General features: G+C 47.3%; 1 protein-coding gene across 2 annotated transcripts in view; it reads left to right on the top strand.

The window, feature by feature from the left end:
- LOC137415969 (uncharacterized) overlaps positions 1 to 25,805 on the top strand; it is a 243,861-nt gene that overhangs the window by 180,928 nt on the left and 37,128 nt on the right. The window lies entirely within an intron of this gene.

Below are 25,805 nucleotides of genomic sequence, written 5' to 3' on the forward strand. Positions count from 1 at the left end.
TATATATATATATATATACATATATATATATATATATATATATATACATAAATATATATATATATATATATATATATACATAAATATATATATATATATATATATATACATAAATATATATATATATATATATATATATATACATAAATATATATATATATATATATATATATACATAAATATATATATATATATATATATATATACATAAATATATATATATATATATATATATACATAAATATATATATATATATATATATATATATATATATATATATATATATATATATACATAAATATATATATATATATACATAAATATATATATATATATATATATATATATATATATATATATATATATATATATATACATATATATATATATACATAAATATATATATATATATATATATATATATATATATATATATATATATATATATATACATAAATATATATATATATATATATATATATATATATATATACATATATATATATACATATATATATATATATATATATATATATATATATACATATATATATATACATAAATATATATACATAAATATATATATATATATATATATATATATATATATATATATATATATATATACATAAATATATATATATATATATATATATATATATATATATACATATATATATATACATATATATATATATATATATATATATATATACATATATATATATACATAAATATATATATATATATATATATATATATATATATAATACATAAATATATATATATATATATATATATATATATATATATATATATACATATACATATATACATAAATATATATATATAAATATATATATATATATTGTTGCGAATATGGAATTTGGCCTCCATATCCGCTTGTAAATATTCCCCTATTTTCTCCAATACTCCCCAACTTTCCCCAATCCCCCATTCCCTAGTCCCATTGCATGTAAATAACAATCAGTAGAGCCGACCTTCCCCTTATTCCCCCATTAAATGTCCTGCCCAGGTCCACCGCACCACACGTAGACAACTTTCGGACATCTTCCTAGTTATTCTTAATCTATGTCAGTTAAGGCCTCGTTTCCATTAATTATGACTCTTCGTTGCACCAGAATGTGATTATATGGCATCAGTAGTGAGTTTAGGACCTTTCCCATACCTCCTTCCATCTTCTTCCCCAACAATTACAACAACAACAGAGGAGATGGCGGCGGAGCGGGGGAGGATGCGTCCTCACACCGGCTCGATTAGCGCCATAGACCATGCGCTCCACGGGGTTACCACGAAGGGGCTCCTTGTCAGCTCCTCGTCAAGGGCGGAGCCTGGTAAACCCCCCGCACGCACCCAATGAGAAGCAACGTGCCGATTCCACGAGGCGGAGCTAACGAGCCGAGGGCGTGTCACTCCCCGCCGGATATACGCGGCCCCGCGCCGGATGTGACGTCAGATGCGCACCCAGCTTGGAGAAGGAAAGCCACCTGCGAGCGCTGAGTCAGATGCGCACCCAGCTTGGAGAAGGAAAGCCACCTGCGAGCGCTGAGTCAGATGCGCACCCAGCTTGGAGAAGGAAAGCCACCTGCGAGCGCTGAGTCAGATCCGCCCCCAGCTTGAGCAGACAAGACGCCATCCGAGCGCTGCGACCTCCCCGCATCTCTGGACCGGACCGAGTCGATTCTGCCTTGAGCCAAGAGTGCACCTTGAGCCATCGATACCCGCTGTCCTTTTCATCAACCCCCGTGTGAGTCAGCCTTTTGTCCCGTTTATCTGTCGTCTGTTGGGGTTAATATAAGAGTGTGTCTAAGTGCTTGTCTTTCTATGCTGTCCCTCTTGTAGTTGTAATCTAACCTTCCGCCTTAATATAACCTCCTCCGGAGGTCTTGAGAACTGAACCCCTGGTGTCGTATTGTGTTATTGTGATCCAGCCGGGTGTCTTCTTTTTCTTATTGAGCCAGCATCGCGCGACTTCGTCAACGTCGAGTATAGTCGGGTAATTTGTGCGGACACGACGGCCATTCCGCTCGGCCCACTTTAACATCAAAGTCGTGTCTGTAACAATTGGTGTCGGGAGTGAGATTCGAGGCCCGACCAAATTTTGAAAAAAAAAACGAATAGAGGAAAAAAAAAAATTTGGTCAAAATTTGGAGCGGCCGAAATTTGTTTTGTTTTACGAAACTCGAATTTTGCAAGTCGCGCTATGGCGGATCAAGACGGCTGGGGTCCGGTAGGGGAGAGTGAAGCAGGGTCGGTCCAGGACCAAATTGAGACACGTGAGGAGAGCGAAACAGCGGGGGTAGCAGACGCGCGAAATGGCGCCTCGCACATAGCTACGGCGGCCGCACCCGCTGCACAAGTGGGAGGGATGGCCCAGATGCAGGTCCTCATGGAGCAATTTATGGCGCAAATGCAGGCGTCCCTCAAACTGCAGAGTAACCAATTGGGGAACCGGATGGATGCTCAGGGTGAGCGATTGGAGGGCCAAATGGGGGTAATGGGAAACCAAATGGGGGTAATGAGGGACGAAGCGAGGGGTACCGGTGAGAAGTTAGACAATAATTTTGAGGAGTTAGACAAGAAAATTGGGAAGTTAGACAATAATTTTGAGGGGTTAGACAACGGGATAAAAGAAGTGAAAAATGGGTTAATGGGGGTAGAAAATAGAATGGCTGCCCAGGAGAATCAGATAGAGGGAGTGAAAAATGGGTTAGAGGGGTTAGAAAACAGTATGGAAGGCAAATTGAGGGACATGAGGGACCAAGCGGAAAGGGAAGTTAAACAAATGGAGCAGCAGATAGAGGGGGTCAGAATGGGGGTAGAAACCAAACTGGATGCTCACAGGGAGGAAATGGAGCAGATGAGGGTGGCATCTGGGCAGGAGATGCAAGTGATGGGAGAGCAGATCAGAAGAGGCGTGAGTGAGGAGGTCGGAGGAGTGCGCGAGGAGGTGAGGCACTGTAAGGAGCACATGGAGAAGGAGGTGAGAAAGGGGACTGTAAAGTTACAAGGGGGCATAGAGGTCCTGACGCAGGAGGTGGAGCAGCTGACGGTGGGACAAACGGAGTTAGTGGAGCAGGTTCAAAGGAACACTGCGGTATTAGGAGGTTTAAAAGCGACACAAAACGACATAAAAAACGACTTAATAGCGACAAAGAGGGAATGTCAGATGGTACGTGAGGGACTGACAACGAGGTTGGACGAGGTGATAGAGGTAATGGAGACGAAGGACCGGCAGGTGAGGACGCACCTGGAAACGGTCAAGGTAGCCTTAGAGGATGAGCTTGAGGAGACGTACCGGGGAATAAAAGAGGTGAAGCACAAATTAGAAGAAGTGGAAGAAGGGATGAGCGAAATTAAGAAGCGACGGAGAGGGGATAAGAAAGAGATAAAAGAGGAGATAAAAGAATTGGTCCAAAGTCTGTGTTTGGATCGTGATGATGTGCTCATTAACCGGATGAGGGATTCGCAGGTGATGGAGGAGAAGCGAAGAGGAAGAGGACCCGGTGTAAGTGGTGACCAATATGGTCGTGCGTATGATGCGCCAGGTGATTTAAGAAGCTTGGGGGTCGAGATGGACCCGGGTGTTCGTGAGAGGCCGTTGGTGAAGTGTGCGACAGGTCTGGTGTGCGAAAAAGGAGGTGTGCGAGAAAGTCCGACTCTGGGGTGTGTGAGGAAAAAGTGCGTGCCAAGGAGTGAGGGTGCTGGCGAGAGTGAGTCGGTCGTAGCGCGTGTGCGAGGGGGCACATGGAAGCGCGGTGTGGTGAGTGTTACAGAGGGTGTAACGGGAGAGTGTGCGCGAGAAAGGTGTGTGACGGACAGGTGCACGAGGAAAGAGTGTGCTGTCAAGAGTAAGGGTGAGTGCGCTGTCAAGAATGGAGGTGAGAGTAGTGAGAGTGACAAGGAGCGTGAGTTAGTTGTGACAGGTGAGCGAGGATGTACACCTGGGATGGAAGGATGCACACCTGGAATGGTAGAGCGTGAGTGGGAATGCACGCTGGAGTTGGTGGTGAGGCACGTGGTTGGGTGTGCGAATGAGAGCACACCTGTGATTGTCACAGAGGAGGTGACCGAGGAGGGGGTGCGAAGCGGTGTATTGGTGAGGTGTGCGAGCAACGAATGTGTGCCAAAGTGTTCGGTGGTCAGGTGTGTGACCAAGGCTGTGAGTGGAATGGGTGTACCTGGGTGTGTAAGGAAAGGTACGAGGAGCATGGGCACGGCTGGATGTGTGAGCAAGGAACGGGCTGCGGGGTGTAAGCATGCAGGTGAAGCATCGACGTTACACGGGTTAGAGGTTAGAGCGACTTTTAGCCGAAGCGGGCCCTCGGTGCGTGCCGGGCCTCGCTTTGAACGGCCGCGTCCAGGCTCCACTAGGTGGAGCGGGCAGCTGGATAGGAAGGGTCGTCATGGCGACCACGTTTTGTGGAGACGTGCCGGCAGGTCGAGATCGGGACATTGGATGGCTCCACGCCGAGGGGGTGCGTGGGATCTCGGCCCGGGTAAGCCCCCGTCCCTGTCCCGAATGCCGGACGCATCCAGCCGCAGGCACAAAACAACCAGCATCCATTGCTTGGCTTTACGAAGCCGGGCTTTGGACAGGAATTGGCGCACCGAGAGGCAGTAGTGAGTAGACTGGGTGATGAGGTTAGTGTTTTGGCCCCAAAATTAGAGAAAAACAAAATTTGATGATTGGCAAGGGATTGGCAGTAGTGATTGGCAGATGATGGGCAGTGATTGGCAAATTTTTAATTTGTTGAAATTTGATGTGCAAAATTGGTAGTGAGAGACCCCCGATGTGGTGGGATGGCATCCCTGCCACCCTTCCCATGTGGGGGGCAAAGGAGCAATAGCTTATGGGGTGTATGGCAGTGAAAACTAGCCCGGGTGGGTTAGGATATGGTGTGTAGGGATCTAGAGAAGATGACCTTAGGTGACGATAAGTTTAGTTAGTGACTGATACCTGTAGTAGGGACGCAGGTAGATTAGTGTGGATGATAATGACGAGGGAGCGCAATAGTTTAAAGGGACGACTGGGAAGCGCAAGTTTCAGAAGGGAGTAGTTAGCTGAGATGATGCTGTGTGTGTGAGAATTGAACAGGTGTGATTGCACAGGTGTGCAACTGGACAGGTGTGTGGAACAGTGTGTGAGTAGTGAGTGTTGTGGATCAGCGCGAATGCGCTTGGGGAGAGAAGGGTGCAGGTGGCACCAGGTGTGAGAGCACAGGTGTGCAAATACAGGTGTGTGGAGAGAGTTGGAGTAAGTGGTACGGAGTGGTGTGCATGGTGTGAAGGTGTGAATGGGGGAAGAGTGGACCCCCATCACGGATACCCGGGGCGGGTAGTGTAAGTGTTAGGTAGAGGGTACAGGTAAATTGTGGTTGGATATTGGCACTTGTGGTGCGGTTGCAGAATGGTGTTGTGAATGGGTGCATTAGTGTTGTGGAAATGGCTGGGCGTGTAGCCTGTTAGTGCGTGTAGTTGGTTGGGCACTCCACCACTGTGAGGATGTCGGCCAGGTGAGGCCGCAGGTGGGCTCTGGGAGCCGGTAGAGTTGTGGATGGGGCCCGAGGATCCGGAGGACGGACCCGGGTAGCCCAGTGCCAGAGAGGGCACCGAGTGGGGAGAGTGCCAGAGGGCCTTCCCCTGGTAGTTAGGTTAGGGTAAGGAGCAGGTAAGCTCGGGTGGCAACTACAGTGGTGGAGGTGTGCAGGTGGGTAGACCTGTTGGGAGAGCTACACGTCGCGGCCCAGAAATTGTGCGAGGGCACCGGGAGATGAATCGGGGGAGTGAGACCCCAAATTGAAGAGCACCACAGTTTGGCCAATGGGAATTGGTTTTTAGAACCCATAGTGTAAGAGGGCCAATGGTTTGGCCGGAGAAAGACCCCGGGTAGTGTAAAGTTGTTAAAGTCATTTAGGAAATAGTTAGGATTAATGAACCTGTCGCACCATACGCAGCCACTTACCTGTGGTGATGATGATGACTCCACACCTGTGTTTTCTTTGTTTTGTGTTGCAGGAAGTAAGAATTGTTGTGAGGATTTGTGAGACGCATCACGACGTGGATGAGACATTGGGGTGATTCCATCTCTCCCTCCCTAGGAGGGACTGATGATGAATTGGTAATGGCAAATTTTGATGTGCAGTTGGAGATGGCAAATTTTGATGAGAGTTGAAAATGGCAAATTTGATTGGTTAGGAGGGAGAGAAGACGAATTTGGTATATGGGAGGAACGGGGAAGACAGTAGGGATGTTTGTTGATTTGTAAAGTAGATGTTTATGGGTAGTGTTGTGTTTTGTGGATGCAGTAAGGGGTAAGGGAGGGGCCATGTAGGTTACCTGGTGGGGGGGGGCGTACGATAGGAACGTACCTGTCTCACCTGGTTCCCATGTGCCCCCAGTGTGCATCATTTTATATTGCGTGCACTTTTGCGCCCTTACCACCTTACTCACTTGTCTGCTTCTTTTGTCTCCCACCTCCGAGGATCTGGCTTTGGGGTAGAGAGAGAGGAGAGAGAGGTGCTGGCTGCGCAATTGTGGGCCTGCACTTTCGCTGTTTGCTGCCGGGATCGATACACCATATGGACCGCAATGTTTGTGGCCACCCACAATGGACCGCAGTTCGTTTGCGGCCAAGCACCACCCGGGGATGGACCTATGAGTCAACGTGGCACCTATGCCATACAGGTGAACCACTTTTAGTTAACACCAAGTGCACCACAAGAAGAGCAAGAGACACCTGCAGGGTTAGGGGTTGTCGAAGTTATTTTTATTCCAATGAACAATGGTGACTGCACCGATTGGTGGTGGGGTGGTGCTTTTGATGCTCGGGAAGGGTGCTCTGCACGTTATTAAAGGCCGTCGGCCACAGAGCACTCGTGGGTTGGTGTATCGATGCTGGCAAGCGCGCTCTCTCTATGCATAACATCTGCATGTGTTCCTCCAAAAACAGGTCCTGGATCGTAGTGTAAATAGCAGCGTAGTCGTGTAAATAATGCTCCCTACCGGCTGTATGTTTAGTTTGCGAATTCTTTCCGGATTCGGTTATCCTGTGGGTGTGTTTCTGTGAGGAGAAGGGTGCAACGTCGCAGGGGGACATATTTACTCATTTGTGAATATCTGTAAAACTGTCGCACTCAGGGTAGAGTTAATAGTAGAGGGAACTACATTGCGTGCCACACTAAAGTAGGTAAAAATTTATCGGGTCGGGACGCCCCGAGGGTAGAGAAGGGTGCAATGTTGCGAATATGGAATTTGGCCTCCATATCCGCTTGTAAATATTCCCCTATTTTCTCCAATACTCCCCAACTTTCCCCAATCCCCCATTCCCTAGTCCCATTGCATGTAAATAACAATCAGTAGAGCCGACCTTCCCCTTATTCCCCCATTAAATGTCGTGCCCAGGTCCACCGCACCACACGTAGACAACTTTCGGACATCTTCCTAGTTATTCTTAATCTATGTCAGTTAAGGCCTCGTTTCCATTAATTATGACTCTTCGTTGCACCAGAATGTGATTATATTGCATCAGTAGTGAGTTTAGGACCTTTCCCATACCTCCTTCCATCTTCTTCCCCAACAATTACAACAACAACAGAGGAGATGGCGGCGGAGCGGGGGAGGATGCGTCCTCACACCGGCTCGATTAGCGCCATAGACCATGCGCTCCACGGGGTTACCACGAAGGGGCTCCTTGTCAGCTCCTCGTCAAGGGCGGAGCCTGGTAAACCCCCCGCACGCACCCAATGAGAAGCAACGTGCCGATTCCACGAGGCGGAGCTAACGAGCCGAGGGCGTGTCACTCCCCGCCGGATATACGCGGCCCCGCGCCGGATGTGACGTCAGATGCGCACCCAGCTTGGAGAAGGAAAGCCACCTGCGAGCGCTGAGTCAGATGCGCACCCAGCTTGGAGAAGGAAAGCCACCTGCGAGCGCTGAGTCAGATGCGCACCCAGCTTGGAGAAGGAAAGCCACCTGCGAGCGCTGAGTCAGATCCGCCCCCAGCTTGAGCAGACAAGACGCCATCCGAGCGCTGCGACCTCCCCGCATCTCTGGACCGGACCGAGTCGATTCTGCCTTGAGCCAAGAGTGCACCTTGAGCCATCGATACCCGCTGTCCTTTTCATCAACCCCCGTGTGAGTCAGCCTTTTGTCCCGTTTATCTGTCGTCTGTTGGGGTTAATATAAGAGTGTGTCTAAGTGCTTGTCTTTCTATGCTGTCCCTCTTGTAGTTGTAATCTAACCTTCCGCCTTAATATAACCTCCTCCGGAGGTCTTGAGAACTGAACCCCTGGTGTCGTATTGTGTTATTGTGATCCAGCCGGGTGTCTTCTTTTTCTTATTGAGCCAGCATCGCGCGACTTCGTCAACGTCGAGTATAGTCGGGTAATTTGTGCGGACACGACGGCCATTCCGCTCGGCCCACTTTAACATCAAAGTCGTGTCTGTAACAATATATATATATATATATACATATATATATATATATATATATATATATATATATATATATATATATATATATATATACACACACACACACACACACACACACACACACACACACACACACACACACACACACACACACACACACACACACACACACACACACACACACACACACACACACACACACACACACACACACACACACAGACGGCATTTAATATGGAATTTTTTTTTTGTGGGGGTGAACTTACTTTTCAAGATGTCTTAGAACCAAAAGTTCATTGGAATTATGTTGAAATTATTCTACATTTTGTTAATGTGACCTTTAAAAGAAACAAAAACCTCATTTGACATTTCAAAACAAATAAATTGATCCTTGAAAGTGATGTAAACTGATATCGAACTCAATTCATGGACAGTACTGTGTTAAACTTCTGTACGTTTTCCAGAAGTACCTCTTTATTTTGCACATTAGCTAAAAATGTTTTTAACAAAAACAAAAGTTAAATTACGACTGGGATTACGGACAGTAAAATTACAGTTCAGTACTTCGTGTAACCCCCACGAGCATTCAGGAGAGCACGTACACGTTGAGGCATGCTGTTCACGAGATTTGCCAGGGTTTGGACAGGAATCGCTTGCCATGCAGTGACAATAGCCTGCTGCAATTCATGCACAGAGGTCGGCTGCTGGTCCAAGTGGTCGATTTGACACGTTAATTCTGCCCACAAGTTCTCTATCGGATTCATATCCGGGGACATCGCAGGCCACTCCATATGCTCTACACCACGGTCAGCAAGAAAGTGTTGGATCATGCGAGCACGATGAGGCCGTGCATTGTCATCTTGGAATACAACGTTTCCTCGAAAGGCTGCACGAGTAAATGGAAGCAATGTTTCTTCCAGAATGGCCCTGTACTTTAACTGGTTCAGGTTTCCATTCAGAACAACCAGGTCAGTTTTGCTCCCTGCATGAAAAGCAGCCCAAACGGTCACCCCACCACCTCCAGCTTGGTATCTTGGCACTATACAATCTTTGTTGTAGGCTTCATGCACTTGTCTGCGCACTCGGACGCGGCCATCTTGACGATAGACCAGAAATCTAGACTCGTCACTGAAGATCACACGATTCCAGTGTCCTGGCTGCCATTGACGGTGCTCTCTGGCCCACTGCAATCGGCGCTGGCGGTGTTGTCTGGTCAGGCGTGGCTTTCTCAGGGGACGCCTGGCATGATAGCCTGCTTGAACCAGTCGTTGGTTGACTAGCCTTCTGGATACAGGCACATTTGTCAGTTGCTGCCACTCAGCCCTAAGCCGATTAGCTGATTTGGTACGGCCATTGCAGACTAACCGGTGCAGCTGGCGATCATCCCTCCTTGTGGTTCTGCGGGGACGTCCTGGCCTCGGTATTGGAGTAGGGACACCCCTCTTAGCATTTAGTTTCAGGATCTTTGACACCTGACCTTGAGTGATGCTATACTGCTGAGCAATAGCACGCCGTTTCATGCCGTAATTTCGTAAAGCCACCACTCCATGACAAACAGCATTGTCGAGTTGACGGACCATCTCCAGTGGAAGCGGCAATAACTTTTGGAGACGTGCAGCAGTTGTTTTCCACTAATACAGAACGCAACAACCCTTGTATACCTGACTGTGAAGCCAATCGTCAAATGGACCTGTCCGTACATTTTGCCACGCCACCTGTGATATAATCCTGTTGTTGACTTCTTGCTGCGACAGACAATCAGTGACATGGTTATTTTAACAAAGAAATCACCAAAGTGTAAAAGAAACTAACCAGATTGATATACTGAGTTAAGAAAGTAAACCCAAGTCAAGAAAAAAAAAAAATTCCATATTAAATGCCAAGTCTGTGTGTGTGTATATATATTATATATATATATATACATATATATATATATATATATATATATATATATATATATATATATATATATATCTTTTATATAACTGAATGTGCAGGTGCAGCATCGAACTCAATATGTCGAAATGTCACACACATCCATGCCCGTGGGATTCCCACGGGTGACCCCGCTAGTATATATATATATATATATATATATATATATATATATATATATATATATATATATATATATATATAGCTACGGTTTTGAGATTTGTACATATTGATCATTAAAGGTTAAAGGGTTGCCCCCCCCCCCCCATAGTTAGTCCACGAGCAACACGGAGGCAACCTGTATTATTAGTTATTTCATAGCATGTGTAAGTATAGGCCATTACCCCTAGTAATATCTGCGTTGTGTAAAGACATGAGATGAGGTCCCGTTCATTTTGCAGCCACCTTCCACCCTCCCCCAACAGGCGCAATCCATCCCACGCCCCATTTGGCTGCCCCTAGTCTAGTAACACGAGGTAGGCCTGAAAAGGAGGGACGCGGGGTCAAGGGTGGAGCGGCGGGGGCAACAACGGTAAGAGCCACCAACCAATCAGGGCTCGGGTGACATGGCGTGGTAGGGCGTGGTGAGGCACGTCTGGTAAGTTCCAGAGAGTTCGCTGGGCAGGGCTATATAAGTCCGTGCACAAAGCCCTCACGAGGACTCGCAGAGGACTTCTGAGGACTTGTTGGAGGACTCGCAGAGGGAAAGAACTTCTGAGGACTGGTTGGAAAAGGCTCGCGTTAGAAGGACTCATTGCCAGGACTCGCAGAGGAAAAGGACTTCGGAGGGCTTGTACAAGGACTCAAGCGAAGGACTTCTGAGGACTTGTTGGAGGACTCACAGAGGGGAAGGACTGGTCAAAGGACTCGCAGAGGAAGGAGAACTTGAACGACTTGAAGGAATCGCACTTTGGCAAGAGGACCTTTACGGCGAGTGCATTGAAAGCCCTTGATTGTGTTGGCGTTTCGAGGCTTGGAACAATATTCGTTTATTACGTACGTGGCTACAGCCAAGCCAGCCGATAGCGAATATTCCAGCCACGTGAATAAACACGGCAATAGCCTGCGATTGATTAACCGCCAGAGCCCACATCCTACTGTTCGCCCCGTAAATAGCCAGTGCGTCCCGACGGCACAATACGAGCTCCTGCCTGCTGCCTTCACCTACTTCGCGGTACGAGCTGGGGACCAGAGAGAGAGCTGCATGGGAGCCATCCTTGGACGCGGACCATCAACCTGACCTTCAGCTGCAAGCCCCATGTGAGTGTGTCTGTGTGTGAGACAGGCCCGTTTGTCCTGGGTAGTAAGTAAGACTGTATAAGCTGCTCTGTGTATCTGCTCTTGAATCATTGTGCAAATAAATCTGTTCTTCCTTTTTCCAATTCGACCGCTTTTGTGATTTATCCATTGACTAAGCGTGGAACAAATTAAGGTTGCTTGAATCGGGTTCCATCGATAACGGCACGGGTCACGTGTGCGCAAAACCGCTCGGCATCATCCACCAACACACGTGATTCGTGCGGGGCTTATTTCCTCATTTCAGGGCAGCGCGAGTAATTAGGTAATAGTGAATTCGGCCTAAAACCCTATTTCGTGCTGTCCGGGAAGGACGTCATTGGTCCCGGGTCCCGTCGGCCAGTCAAAGACAAGGGGACTAATCCCCCCTTGGTAAGGAGAGAAGGCCGGCGGCGTTCCCGCAACAATTGGTGTCGGGGAGTGGGATTGGACACGAAGTGCGCTTAACGCACCCAAAATTACGAGCGGCCGAAATTTAATTAAACATCTAAATTAAATTCGTGCCATGGCTCGCCAAGATGGTCGGATGTCGGTGGAGGTATTTGATGAGATAGAATCAATGACCCAGGACCCCCGGGAAGTACAGTTGGAAATGGAGGAAGCCGAAGAGGGTACATCAGTGGAGGTAGTGGGGGAACAAAATGGCGGCGCGTCACACGTGGCGGCGAGTGCTGAGCCCGCAGTGCCAGGGGACTTCCAATTATTTATGACACAATGCAGGGCCTACATGATCAGGATGAGTGAAAAAATGGACACAATGGGGGAGGACATTGGGTGCAAGCTGAGTGAAGAGGTCGCGGGGGTACACGACGAGGTAATGCGGTGCGAGGAGCACGTGGGGAGCGAGGTAGAGTGAGGCACAGCCAAGTTGACCGGGGGTCTAGAAATAGCGACACGGGGTGTAGAAGAGCCGACGGCCGTCAAATTGAATAAAGGAATGTCGGGAGCGCCAGGGAAGGTCGAATTGGAAGACGAAATTTTATTGGCGCCGGCGGTCGTCGAGGACAATGGAATAAGTATAGTTGGAATTGGGGTTGAAGCGACGGGAGAAAAAGTAAATTTATCGTGGGAGGAAGAAATGGATTATGCACAAAGGCTGTGTTCGCATCATGATGTCGTGCTGCCTAACCCAAATGAAAGTTTGCAGGTGCGGTTGGCGGAGAAGAGAATCCCGAAGGTGAGTAGGGGTGTGTATGGCACGAAAGTGTTTGGCGCAAAAAAGATTTTTGGCGCACTTGGGATCCAGACGCAACCCGGGCGCTCGTGGAAGGTCCGTGGTGCGATGTGTGAAAGTGAATGGCGCGCGTGTGCGAAGGAAGTGTGCGCCGGAGCGTGAGTTTGTCGAAGACGAGTGTGTTACAGAGTGTGCGATGGACGAAGAGAGTGTGCGAAAATACACACCAGAGCGCGTGATTGGGTGTGCAACAGAGTGCACACCCGTGGGTAAGTGTGCGGTGATGATTGGGTGTGTGCAGGAGTGCACACCCCTGGGTGTTACAGAGGACGTAACAAGAGAGAGTGCACGAGAGGAGTGCGTGGAAGAGGAGTGTGTAATGGGGTGTGTGGAAGGCGTGAGTGCGCCTGAGTGGTGTGCACCTGAGTGTGCAAGAAGAGAGAATGCACGAGAGCGTGCGGTAACCAAATGCAGGGGGTGTATGGGACGCGCTGGAGCGCCTCGGTGTGCGAGTGAGGAGCGGGTCGCGTGTGGATGTGAGAATGCGACTCAAGCATCGACGCAGACCGGGGCAGTGTTTTTTTTTGTTTGTTTGTTGTTGTTTTTTTGTTGTTTTTTTTTTGTTGTTGTTGTATACAAGATCGAGGCTCGTGAAAGAGCGAACATTAATCACACAGAAAGACAAACCGACACATAAAACATAACATCGGGAGCGGTAGACAAGATGGGGAGAGAGGGGGAAGGACACAAACAACATTTGAGAGCAGGGACCGAGAGACATGGAGACATCTGAGATCTGAGAGAGGGCGAGGGCTTTGGGGGGGGGGGCATGGGAAGGGGGCGGTGGGAGAGGTATAAAACATATGCACACTGCCAGGACTTCCAGGAAAGAAGTTGGAATTTCAAACAAGGTGGATCTGGGGTGAATTAGCGGGGGTAGAAAAGATCAAGGTTTTGGATGGGGGAAGATAAGAGATGGTGGTGAACAGCTGTTTTAAAGACCTGGAGGGAGGAGTGGGATTGAAGGGAGTGGGGGAGTTTGTTCCAGAGGCGGGAGAAAAGAGGAATGAAAGAGTGAAGGTGAGCAGAGAGCCGAGATTTCGGCAGTTTAACCATCAGAGGGTTGCTGGCAGATCTTGTGCGACCTGTAGGAATATATGGGGGACAGAGCACAGAGAGAGCTGGGGGTGCAAGGCCAGAGAGGAGTCGGTAGAAAACAGAAAGACCACCTACCTGCCTGCGGTGAGTGAGTGAAAGGCCCTCAGAGATAGCTTCATCGCGAGAGATTCCAATAATTCTGAAAGCTTTGGTTTCAACAGCGTGAAGCCGAGCTAGGTGTGAGGCAGGAGCACCGGCCCATAGGGGAGAACAGTATTCCATTGAGCTGCGGATGAAAGCCTTGTATGTGGTGAGGAGCTCAGGTGTGCCGAGGAAGGACTTCGCACGACGGAGGATGCCCAGTCGGCGACTGGCTTTGGAGGCCAGCTTGGAAATGTGGTTTTCCCAAGAAAGATCATGGCAGATAGTGAGACCCAAAAGCTTGAGCGACAGAACTTCTTGGAGAGGATTGTTGAGAAAGTAGATGGGAGGGTTGTCCAGTCGATCTTTTCGGAGAGACATAGTAAGAGTGTGAGATTTGTCAGGATTGAAAGACATGTTCCACTTGTTTGACCAGTCTGTGATTTTGTCCAAGTCTTCAGAGAGTGAGGAGGCTGCAGACTGCCGATCTGAGGGAAGAGGAATGGAGCGGCAGAGAGTGGAGTCATCAGCAAAGAGATAGAGAGGATTTTCAAGATATGGAGAGTGTTTAGCGCGACGTATAGCCGACGCGAACTCTCGGTGCGTGGTGCGCTTTGTGTGCTGCGGGGACCGGCGGGGATCGTTGCCATGGCAGCATGCACAATTCGTGCCGGGCCCCACCCTGTATGGTCGGTGGCGTGACTTAATGGGAAAGGCGACCGACACAGTTCGAGGGGGGGTGGGGGGGGGGTAGGAGAGTTCGGGGCCGTGCACCCTTGCGGTCGCGGTGCCCCGACCATGGGCGGTTGGGTCATCGTGCCGGGGACCGGAAGGTCTCGCGCAGAGATGGAGCCCTCAACCTTGGCCCAACAAAACCTCCTCCCCTGAATCGAAAATGCCGGACAGACCCAACGCACAGTAGACCAACCACCCACATGCATTGCTCGGCTTTGCGAAGCTGAGCTGTGAAAATGACGTGGATTCGCACCGAGAGGCTCCTAGTGAAGCGGACTGTTAGAGTAGTGTTGGGAAATGGTACCCTGCGTAGAGGGATGGTCTTTCTACCATTCCTCAATTGGGGCAAAGGAGCAGTAGATTAATGGGGTGGCAGTGGAAACTAGCCAGGGCAGGCTAGGATATTGTTAGGGATTTAGAAAAGACAGTAGGGACAAGATTTACGTAGTGACTTTTGTACAGGTAGAGGGGACGTAGTTAGATTAGATGGTTGATAATGACGAGGGATGTGCTAAGTGTAAGGGAAGACGGGGAGCACGAGTTGTAGGGGAAGTAGTCAGATAGATGATGCTGTGTGTTTGTGGTATTATTGAAATGAGGCATTGGTTGAGAATGGCTGTGTGAATGAGAATCTTTGTGGTGCGCCGCAAATGAGGCATTGATCGAGAATGGCTGTGTGTGGTAGAATCTGTATGTTGAGCAAATGAGGCAATGGTCGGGGATGACCAGAGGTGGTGTATGAGTGGTTTATTGAGGACAAGTGGAGGTGTGTTGGAGTGAATTAACTTGCATGGTGTGCAAGTGGGGAACAGGTGTGTGAGCACAAGAGGTGTGCAAGAGATTTGGTGTGTGAAAGTAGTGGTGTGTGAGATGAGTAGTGTGGAATGTATGGTGCGAAGGAGTGAATGGGGGAGAGATGGACCCCCTTCACGGATACCCGGGGTGGGTAGTTTAAAGTCAGGTAGAGGGCTTAGGTAAATTTTTTGGATATTGACACCTGTGGTGCAGGTAGTAGCAATGAAGTGCTTGGTTTGGTGCATTAGTCTGTGGAAATGGCTGGGCGTGTGGGCCTGTTGGTGCGTATGGTTATTGAGGCACTCCGCCACTGGTACTCTGTCGGCCAGGTGAGGCCGCAGGTAGGCTCTGGGAGCCAGTTCGTAGTGTTCAGTGGGGCCCGAGGATCCAAGGGAAGGACCCGGGTAGCCCAATGCCAGAGAGGGCCCTGTGTATCTGCTCAGATCAGAGGGGTGAGAGAGCCAGGAAGGCCTTCCCCAGTGTTAGGTAGTCGCAGGAGCAAGGTAAGCTCGGGTGGCGACTTCAGTGGCGGAGGTGCGCAGGTAGGTAGACCTGCTAGTGGAGTCACACGACCCAGCCCCGAAATTGTGCGAGGACACAGTATGAAAAATTGGGGGTGAGACCAAAATTTGGAGGGCACCACTGGGTGGCTCAATGGGAATTGGTTTTTAGAACCACATAGTGTAAAGAAGGCCAATTGGATTGGCAGGGCATGACCCTGGGTAGTGTAACAGAATTAATGTTATTAGAGGATAGCTAGGATAAGAAATCTCTTCGCACCATCCACATCCACTCACCAAGGGAGACGAACTCCACACCAAGTGAACAGTTTGGAATGTAAGACGCATCATAACGAAAAGTGAGACAATGTGTGTAATTCCATCTCTTCCTTCTTGGGAGGGATTGGACGACGAATTTGGATTAGCGGGGATATGGGAGACAAACGTAGCGACGAATTTGTAAAGTGTAAATACAGGGGGGGGGGGGGGCAAAGGTACTGTAGTGTAGCCGACGTTGGGGGGTACAGACGGTAGGGACGAGTCTGCTCTGCTCGCTCCTCCGCGTTGCATTACCTTGTATTGTGTGTACCTTTGCGTCCTTGCCTCCGCTAACTGTGCTTTGTCTTTCCTCCCCACCCGTGGACCCATTTTGGAGGGGAGTGTGCAGGAACCCTGAACTGTGCAGCTGCACATGGCTACACCTGTGCGGCACTCCTGCTACCTTTTGCTGCACCAATACGCCTTATGGACCACACATTCTGTGGCCTGGCATTTTTGCTGAGCAGACATTTGCTGCAAACGTTACCTTGCTTACTTACCTGCGGACCACTGGTTTTAAGTGGCGTCGAAGTCACGCAGATGGACCACCAAGATTGGCCCTGCTGGCAAATAAAAACGGACACGGTTTGTGCATTTTATTCCGGTGTGTCAGGAAAGAAGATTTTAAGTTTTTTATTATGGCACACCGAAGACGAAGCAGGAAGCAGGAAGATGCAGCCCAGCAGCAGCCAAGCAGCAAATGTAACATTTAATATGACATTGAAATGTGAACTTTTTGTGCATTTATGACATTATGTCATGATGACATTTGAAATGGTGACTGTGCATTTTTGGTGTATTGGTGAATGGAATTGGTGTATTGCTGTGTTTCTCCCCTCCAAATTTCTTCCAAAAAGAACAGGTCCTGGGTGATAGAGATGTAAATAATTAGGTTTAGTCTTGTAAATAACATGCTCCCCACCGGCTTTATGTTTAGTTTGAAAATCAATTCCGCAATTCGGTTAGCTGTGCGTGTGAGTCGGTTAGAGTTAGTTGCACAACGCAGTAGGTGGGACATATTTAGTGCTGTAAAACTGTCACACACAGGGTGTTACATTAAATATTAGAGGGAAAACCACACCTGAGTGTCACATGTAATTTAAAAACTAGTCCTGAAACTTGCTCAAAACCGGTCGTTCTCACCTGTGTGGGTTCGGCTCGGGGACGAGCCTGGCGAAGGAGGGGGGCAGTGCTACGGTTTTGAGATTTGTACATATTGATCATTAAAGGTTAAAGGGTTGCCCCCCCATAATTAGTCCACGAGCAACACGTAGGCCACCGGTAGTATTAGTTATTTCATAGTATGTGTAAGTATAGGCCATTTCCCCTAGTAATATCTGCGTGTGTAAAGACATGAGATTAGGTCCCGTTCATTTTGCGGCCACCTTCCACCCTCCTCCAACAGGCGCAATCCATCCCGCGCCCCATTTGGCTGCCCCTACTTGAGTAACACGAGATAGGCCTGAAAAGGAGTATCGCGGGGTCGAGGGTGGAGCGGCGGAGGCAACAACGGTAAGAGCCATCAACCAATCAGGGCTCGGGTGACATGGCGTGGTAGGGCGTGGTGAGGCGCGTCTGATAAGTTCCAGAGAGTTCGCTGGGCAGGGCTATATAAGTCCATGCACAAAGCCCTCATGAGGACTCGCAGAGGACTTCTGAGGACTTGTTGGAGGACTCGCAGAGGGAAAGAACTTCTGAGGACTGGTTGGAAAAGGCTCGCGTTAGGACTCGTTGCCAGGACTCGCAGAGGAAAAGGGCTTCGGAGGGCTTGTACAAGGACTCAAGCGAAGGACTTCTGAGGACTTGTTGGAGGACTCGCAGAGGGGAAGGACTGGTCAAAGGACTCGCAGAGGAAGGAGAACTTGAACGACTTGAAGGAATCGCGCTTTGGCAAGAGGACTTTTACGGCAAGCGCATTGAAAGCCCTTGATTGTGTTGGCGTTTCGAGGCTTGGAACGATATTCGTTTATTACGTACGTGGCTACAGCCAAGCCAGCTGATAGCGAATATTCCAGCCACGTGAATAAACACGGCAATAGCCTGCGAGTGATTAACCACCAGAGCCCACACCCTACCGTTCGTCCCGTAAATAGCCAGTGCATCCCGACGGCACAATACGAGCTCCTGCCTGCTGCCTTCACCTACTTCGCGGTACGAGCTGGGGACCGGATAGAGAGCTGCACGGGAGCCATCCTTGGACGCGGACCATCAACCTGACCTTCAGCTGCAAGCCCCGTGTGAGTGTGTCTGTGTGTGAGACAGGCCCGTTTGTCCTTGGTATTAAGTAAGACTGTATAAGCTGCTCTGTGAATCTGCTCTTGAATCATTGTGTAAATAAATCTGTTCTTCCTTTTTCCAATTCGACCGCTTTTGTGATTTTTCCATTGACTAAGCGTGGTCCGAATTAAGGTTGCTTGAATCGGGTTCCATCTATAACGGCGGGGGTCACGTGCACGCAAAACCACTCGGAGTCATCCACCAACACACGTGATTCGTGCGGGGCTTATTTCCTTGTTTCAGGGCAGCGCGAGTAATTAGGTAATAGTGAATTCGGCCTATAACCCCATTTCGCGCTGTCCGGGAAGGACGTCGTAGGTCCCGGGTCCCATCGGCCAGTCAAAGACAAGGGGACTAATCCCCCCTTGGTAAGGGGAGAAGGCCGGCGGCGTTCTCGCAACAATATATATCTATCTATCTATCTTATCCATCCATCCATCCATCCATCCATATATATATATATATATATATATATATATATATATATATATATATATATATATATATATATATATTGTTGCGGATATGGGATTTGGTCTCCATCCATATCCACTTGTAAATATTCCCCTATTTCCCCAATACTCCCCAACTATCCCCAATCCCCCATTCCCTAGTCCCATTGTCTGTAAACAACACTCTGTAGAACCGACCTTCCCCTTTTTCCCCCATTAAATGTCGTGCCCAGGTTCACCGCATCTCACGTAGACAACTATAGGACATCTTGCTAGTTATTCTTAGTCTATGTCAGTTAAGGACTCGTTTCCATTAATTCTGACTCTTCGTTGCACCAGAATGTGATTGTATGGCACCAGTAGTGAGTTTAGGACCTCCCCATACCTCCTCCCATCTTCCTCATGAAACTACAACAACAACAACAACTACAACAACAGCGCGCGGGGAGTGTGCGTCCTCACTCCGGCTTGGTTAGCCGCCATTGCCCATGTGCTCCGACGGGGTTACCACGAAGGGGCTGACTGTCAGCTCCTCGTCAAGGGCGGAGCCCGGTAACCCCCCCGCACCCAATAAGAAGCGGCGGGCCGATTCCATCTGGGGCGGAGCTAACGAGCCGAGGGCGTGTCACTCCCCGCTGGATATACGCAGCCACTTACCGGAGGTGACGGGAGAGATGCGCCCCCAGCTTGGAAAGAGAAGTCGCCACCTCCGAGCGCTGAGAGACCTCCCTGCATCTTTTGGACTGCGCTATCCTGTCCCTGAGCCAAGGTGCACCTTGTGCTGTCCATCGACTACCTGCCCTTCCTTGCCATCAATCCCTGTGTGAGTCAGTCTTGTCCTGTTTATCTGTGGTCTGTCGGGGCTACTATAAGACCGTGATTAAGTGCCCACCTTCCTATGCTGTCCCTCTTGTCCTTGTAATCTAAACGTTCCGCATACAAATATTATAACCTCCTCCGGAGGTCTTGAGAACTGTACCCCTGGTGTCGTGTCATCTAACCCAGCCGTTGTGTCCTTTCCTTAATTGATCTAGCATAGCGCGACTCGGCCAACGTTCGAGTATAATCGGGTAAACTGTGCAGACGCGGTCATACCAAACCGCTCGGTAAACTAACATCCAAAACCGCGTCTGTAACAATATATATATATTATATATATATATATATATATATATATAACTGTGAGAAATAGTAGATACTCCACAGTACGAGCAGGGCGTCTCATTTGCATTAAATAAATAATCGGGAGATTAAATCAGACGCGGACGTAGCTTCAGGACAGTCGATCTTTAATTCTCGACAAGCTTTCGACCAACAAAAAAAGGTCTTCTTAGTCGTCCCCAAGTTCAGCGGAAGTGAAGTTTCGTGAACAAGTGAACAAGTGAACTTCCGCTGAACTTGGGGACGACTAGGAAGAAGACCTTTGTTGGTCGAAAGCTTGTCGAGAATTAAAGATCGACCGTCCTGAAGCTACGTCCGCATCTGATTTAATCTCCCGATTATATATATATACTAGCAGAAGTACCCGGCATTGCCGGGCGGGGGAGGGGAGAGGAGGGGGAAGAGGATGGGAGGAGGAGAGGGGTGGGAGGGTGGAGGGGGAAGGGAGGGGGAGGGGAGGATGGAGGGGGAAGGGGGAGGGAAGGGGAGGGCCAGTCAACAATGACGTTGCAGTTCTCATGGTCGGAGAGCAGCACAACAATCGCGACATCGTCCAGAATCTTCGCAACAGCACGAAGCGGCTTTTGGAGACTCACCGATCCTGTGACACCCTCCAGTACCGGCGTTGCCGGGCGGGGGAAGGGAGACCCGTACATTCCCAACCCGTACATTCGCCCTCTCGACTCAAGCTCACTCGGACAAAAGCCTCGCACAAATTACACCGTGAAGGCCCAATGGCCATATCTATGCCACAAATCAAGTACGTGAGCGAGTTGGGCGCACTGAATTGAAAATATATAGAACGCTCATACTCCGTGAAAAGTGAAGCCAACTGGCGGCGGGGATGGAACATCACGTGATCGCTCTGAGCGAATCAGCGCGCTGCTCTGCCACCGGTCAGATTCCGTGTATAATATTCATGCTGAAATGCGCTGAGGTAAAAATATGGTTAAAAAAATGATGAAATAATTTTTTTTAGGTAGGCCATGTTCTTCCCAGGCTCAATGGCCATGTCTATGTCAAATATCAAGCACGTAAGCCTCTCCGTTTAGGAGTCTATCGGTAACATTACACACACACACACACACACACACACACACACACACACAAACTGTGTTTTATATACTAGGACGTGCCCGTACGTGGGTGCCCGTTCCTTGCCAAAAAAAAAAAAAAAATGTCTTCGCCCATGGGCCCATGGGCGTGCCCGTAAGTGCGTGATGTGACCGTACAATGAATGTATCGTCCCGACGCCGCAGCTCGGATGGCGCTGCAGTTAATCGGGCCTGTATCGGCAGAGTTATTATAAACGTGTACTACAATCGATCGTACCTTACAACAATCAACACAGATTGCAACGTCAAATAAATGAATACGCTCTCAAATGTGCCGTCCGAGGCAGCGTCTGCTCGCCACGTTCAGCATCAGTACGTCGTCACTATGACTATCCGTAAGTCCGGAAGTGACGTCCTCATTTGACTGTCCGGAAGGTCGCATATCGCAGTTACGATGAATCGCAAATTAGTTTTAATTAGTTTTAAAACATAGTTTAACGCCAACATAGCGCCAACATAGTTTGCCAACGTGAAATAAATGAATACGCTCTCAAATGTGCCGTCCGAGGCAGAGTCTGTTCGCCACGTTCGGCACACGTGATAGCTCGCTGCTCTCTGATTGGTTGAATCGTTTTTTGGACATAGCTCGGTAACTACTTCTCCGATTAATATGAAACCTTGAAAAGGCACATCCTCAGGTCCCCAGCAATATACCTGGCAAGTTTCAAGTATATCGGACCCGTGGTTGTCGAGAAACAGCGGTCACAGACACACATACACACACACATACACACAGAGATTACTGGAATTATAGATAGCTATAGATTGGTTTATTTATTTATTTATTTATTATTAATGTTTGGTTTTTCTTTATCCAATTGATCTTAAATTTGAATTTACCATTTGTGTTTTGTCATCAAATTTTCAACAAAGCATTATTTTGATGATATGGCGAAGGCAAATTAATAATTTGTTCAAAAGGTTAAAGATCAGCATCACATAAACTCATCAATTTTCATCCGATTGACTTGAAATTTAAAGTACTAGCAACGGTACACTCCCTACGGGCGGGGCTTCAATTGGGAGGCCCAAATGAAAAGGCAAAATATCAGAAATTGAAGGCTTTTTTATTTTAAACTATTTATATAAACATCCCTTCAATCATATCACACACAAATCATCAAAATCTAAACAGTATTTGTAGAATTTCAATAAAAGCAACATCACTGTTCATATCGGTAAATATTATTCCATTGTGTTTGGAAAAACTGGAAAAATTGGAAATTGGAAAAATTGGAAAAACAATATAGCCTATTTTACTCCAGGGGGTCCCAGGATTACCCACCCAAAATGTCATTGCGATCGGTTCCGCTGTTTTTGCGGTACCTGGGAATGGACGGACAGACAGACAAACAGATGGACATTTGGTGAATTATAGTAAGATTTGCATATCGGGTCACTGAATTGGTTAACTAAACAAAAGCTACAAGCAGATTGTTGTTTTTTTTTAGATCAAAACAGCAAAGGTCAAGGTTGTATAATCGTCAATTTTTGTCAAATTGACCTGAAATTTTGAGACTTTGCATAGTGGGTTACAGAATTGGTTCACCAATCAAAAGCTCGAAGTTGATTTTTTTTTTAGATCTAAATCTCAAAGGTCAATGCTGCATAAAATTTTCAATTTTCATTTTGTATTTTTTAAAACTGTTTTCGTTATTGTGAGCATACGATAGAAGAAGACGTCTGAATACAAACGGGCACGGACGGGCTTTACATTTTCAGATGCTTTCGAGTATCCATTGAAACAATAGTTTGCTCATGCCAAATTCAGTAATGGAGGTTGTTTAGTGACATCAGCAATCTGTGTGCCGCCGCCATATCGGAGTACAAAAAAGAGAGGAAGAGGAACGTCCATTCCCGATCAGTTGAGTTATTGGTTCACGAGTTATCAAGTGACCACTATATTCGTCATGTGTGTGTGTCTGTCTCTGTGTGTGTGTCTGTCTCTGTGTGTGTGTCTGTCTGTCCGCAGCATAACTACCCGATGAAATCATCCGATCTTGATGAAACTTGGGTGGGAGGTCGATATCATGATCGAGTTGTGTCCTGCGTAGAGTGGGCGTATTGCGCCCATTGTGGGCGGAACCACGCCCAAAAAAGATGTATTTTTAGGGGGTAATCGAGTTCAAGCTATATCTTCTCCGAGGGGTTTGGTGGAATCTGACAGGGGTTTCGATATTTGGTAAGGCCAATGTCATGTGTCTAGCCCCACGGAGCTCGATTTTTCATTTTCGCCCCAAGGTCAAGGTCACGAGGTCACAAAATCTAGAAAAGTCGATTTTTGATGGTTTTATTCCATTGTTCCCTTCCTGATAGGGTGAAATGTCGTACATGATCTTGTATTATCACATACATCATAAAATACAAGTTTTCCAACAAATTTCAGAATCTTCGACCTTTGACCTTTGAAGGTCACAAAGGTCAATGTTTCAAAGTTGGCGGAATCGAACCGAATTTTCGGTATTGTGTGGCTAACTAAACTCATAACTGATTATACATTATTTTCTATCTCATTTCAAGGTCAGTAACCTTCGTTTTGACATTTCAAGGTCACAAAGGTCAAATTTTCAAAATTGTCGGAATCGAACGGAATTGTCGAAATCGAACCGAAGAATACCGCTCGCTCGTGAACCTTCGTCGTCTCCTGACTTGTTGTGCTTTTTTTGTTTATAGTCAAGGCTGGTGGAAGAGCTAACACATTAAACACAAAAACATGCATGGACACAAAACACAACAAGCATTCTGAGTATTGCGCTGCAATACATGTCCCCTACCAAAGTTCAAAGTGCCATAACTTTGTCAAAAATGATCGAATATGCAAATTTATGCACCGTTGATGCTGGTTTTCAAACATGATCTGAGGTATGCTGAGACACATGTGTGTCACAACTGGCCTCGTTGATAAGCCCGCAAGATCGCTCCGTGGAGCGGCCTGCACGTATTGCATGCACTGTGTGAATTATATAAATTATTACCAACTCACGGTCTGAGGTACTGGCGATTCAAGAGATATCTATTTTTTTTTAAATATTTTCGTTTAATTAACGATATCTGCCAAACCACGTGCCCTATCGCAAATTCCAAAAGGACATTTTAGTAGACTGACATGCTGAACAGATTTGTGAAGTTTCCCCTCGATTGGATCAAAAATGAGGGAGGAGCTCGGTTTTAAAGGTTCATGCTTAAAAGCGTCATAACTCTGAAACCATGTGAAGCATGACGTCATGCTCAGTGACTTTTTTTGTCAGTGCTCAGTTTTTATCTCAATCGGGCCTATTATTGCGAGAGAAATTGGTTTTTAAAGGAAATTAAAACTTAAAATGGCACTGAGTTAAGGATCATCAGAATTATGAGAATTACCATAGTTCAAAGTGCCATAACTTTGTCAAAAATGATCGACACGTCGTGAATTTCTAACTTGATCTGTAACTCATCATGAGGAAACCATGTGCCAAGTTTGAAATCATTAGCATTAAGCGTTTAGAAAAAAAGTCCGGCAAACTGTTCTTTGCGTGAAGGACTGATGGACTGACGGATGGAGGGACGGCGTGCAAACCTATAGTCCCCTCTGGTGTACACAGGTAGGGGACTAATAAAGGGAGCGGGAGACAAGAGGGGGGAGAGAGAGGGAAGTACACAAGCACACCAGTACAGAACAGGGATGTCGGTAGGTCTGCGGAAAGGAGAGGGCTGGGGAGGTGGGGGAGGGGGGTACACAGTATAAAGCAAATGAACACTACAAATTAACACTTTGTGTGCCTTCATGGGCAAAAAATGGGGCCAAAGCTTGTCCCGAAGCTTGGGTATGTCAATATGTTGGACACTTTTTCTCAGGAGCGATATTATAACAATACAGGTTATAGGCAAAACATACCCATATAATAATTGCTGAATACTCATGCAATGTCCAGAAGCGAGCCAAACTTTCCAACCATTTTATATCCAGATAAAGCAAATTATTTTATATTTACGAAAAGTATTTACACCCTGGAAAACGTGAAGGCATGGAAAAGTTTGGATACCTACAACCAGTTTAAGTCTGAGTGAAACAGTGATGTGGCTGTTTTGTGAAGAATAGCTATCACGTTATATGAGCAAAGGTAGGCCTCTAATGCATCAATGACACAGGATGATCATGTTGGCAGAGCAGATAAGCATGATGCTATATATGTTCACATTATGCTTATTTGCTCTGTTAATATTGAAGGAGCTGCGCTCCAACGCGAGTCGAAAGAATTGACGCGACCAAAGACGGAAATTCGTCCGAGTTGCTTTAATGCACGTATCAAACTCGGGTACTCTCAAAAGCCCGTTTATCGGGCAGCAATATATATACACATTTATGCCGGG

This window comes from Myxine glutinosa, chromosome 4 (assembly GCF_964187855.1).
Source record: "Myxine glutinosa chromosome 4, kmMyxGlut1.1, whole genome shotgun sequence".
NCBI lineage: Eukaryota > Metazoa > Chordata > Myxini > Myxiniformes > Myxinidae > Myxine > Myxine glutinosa.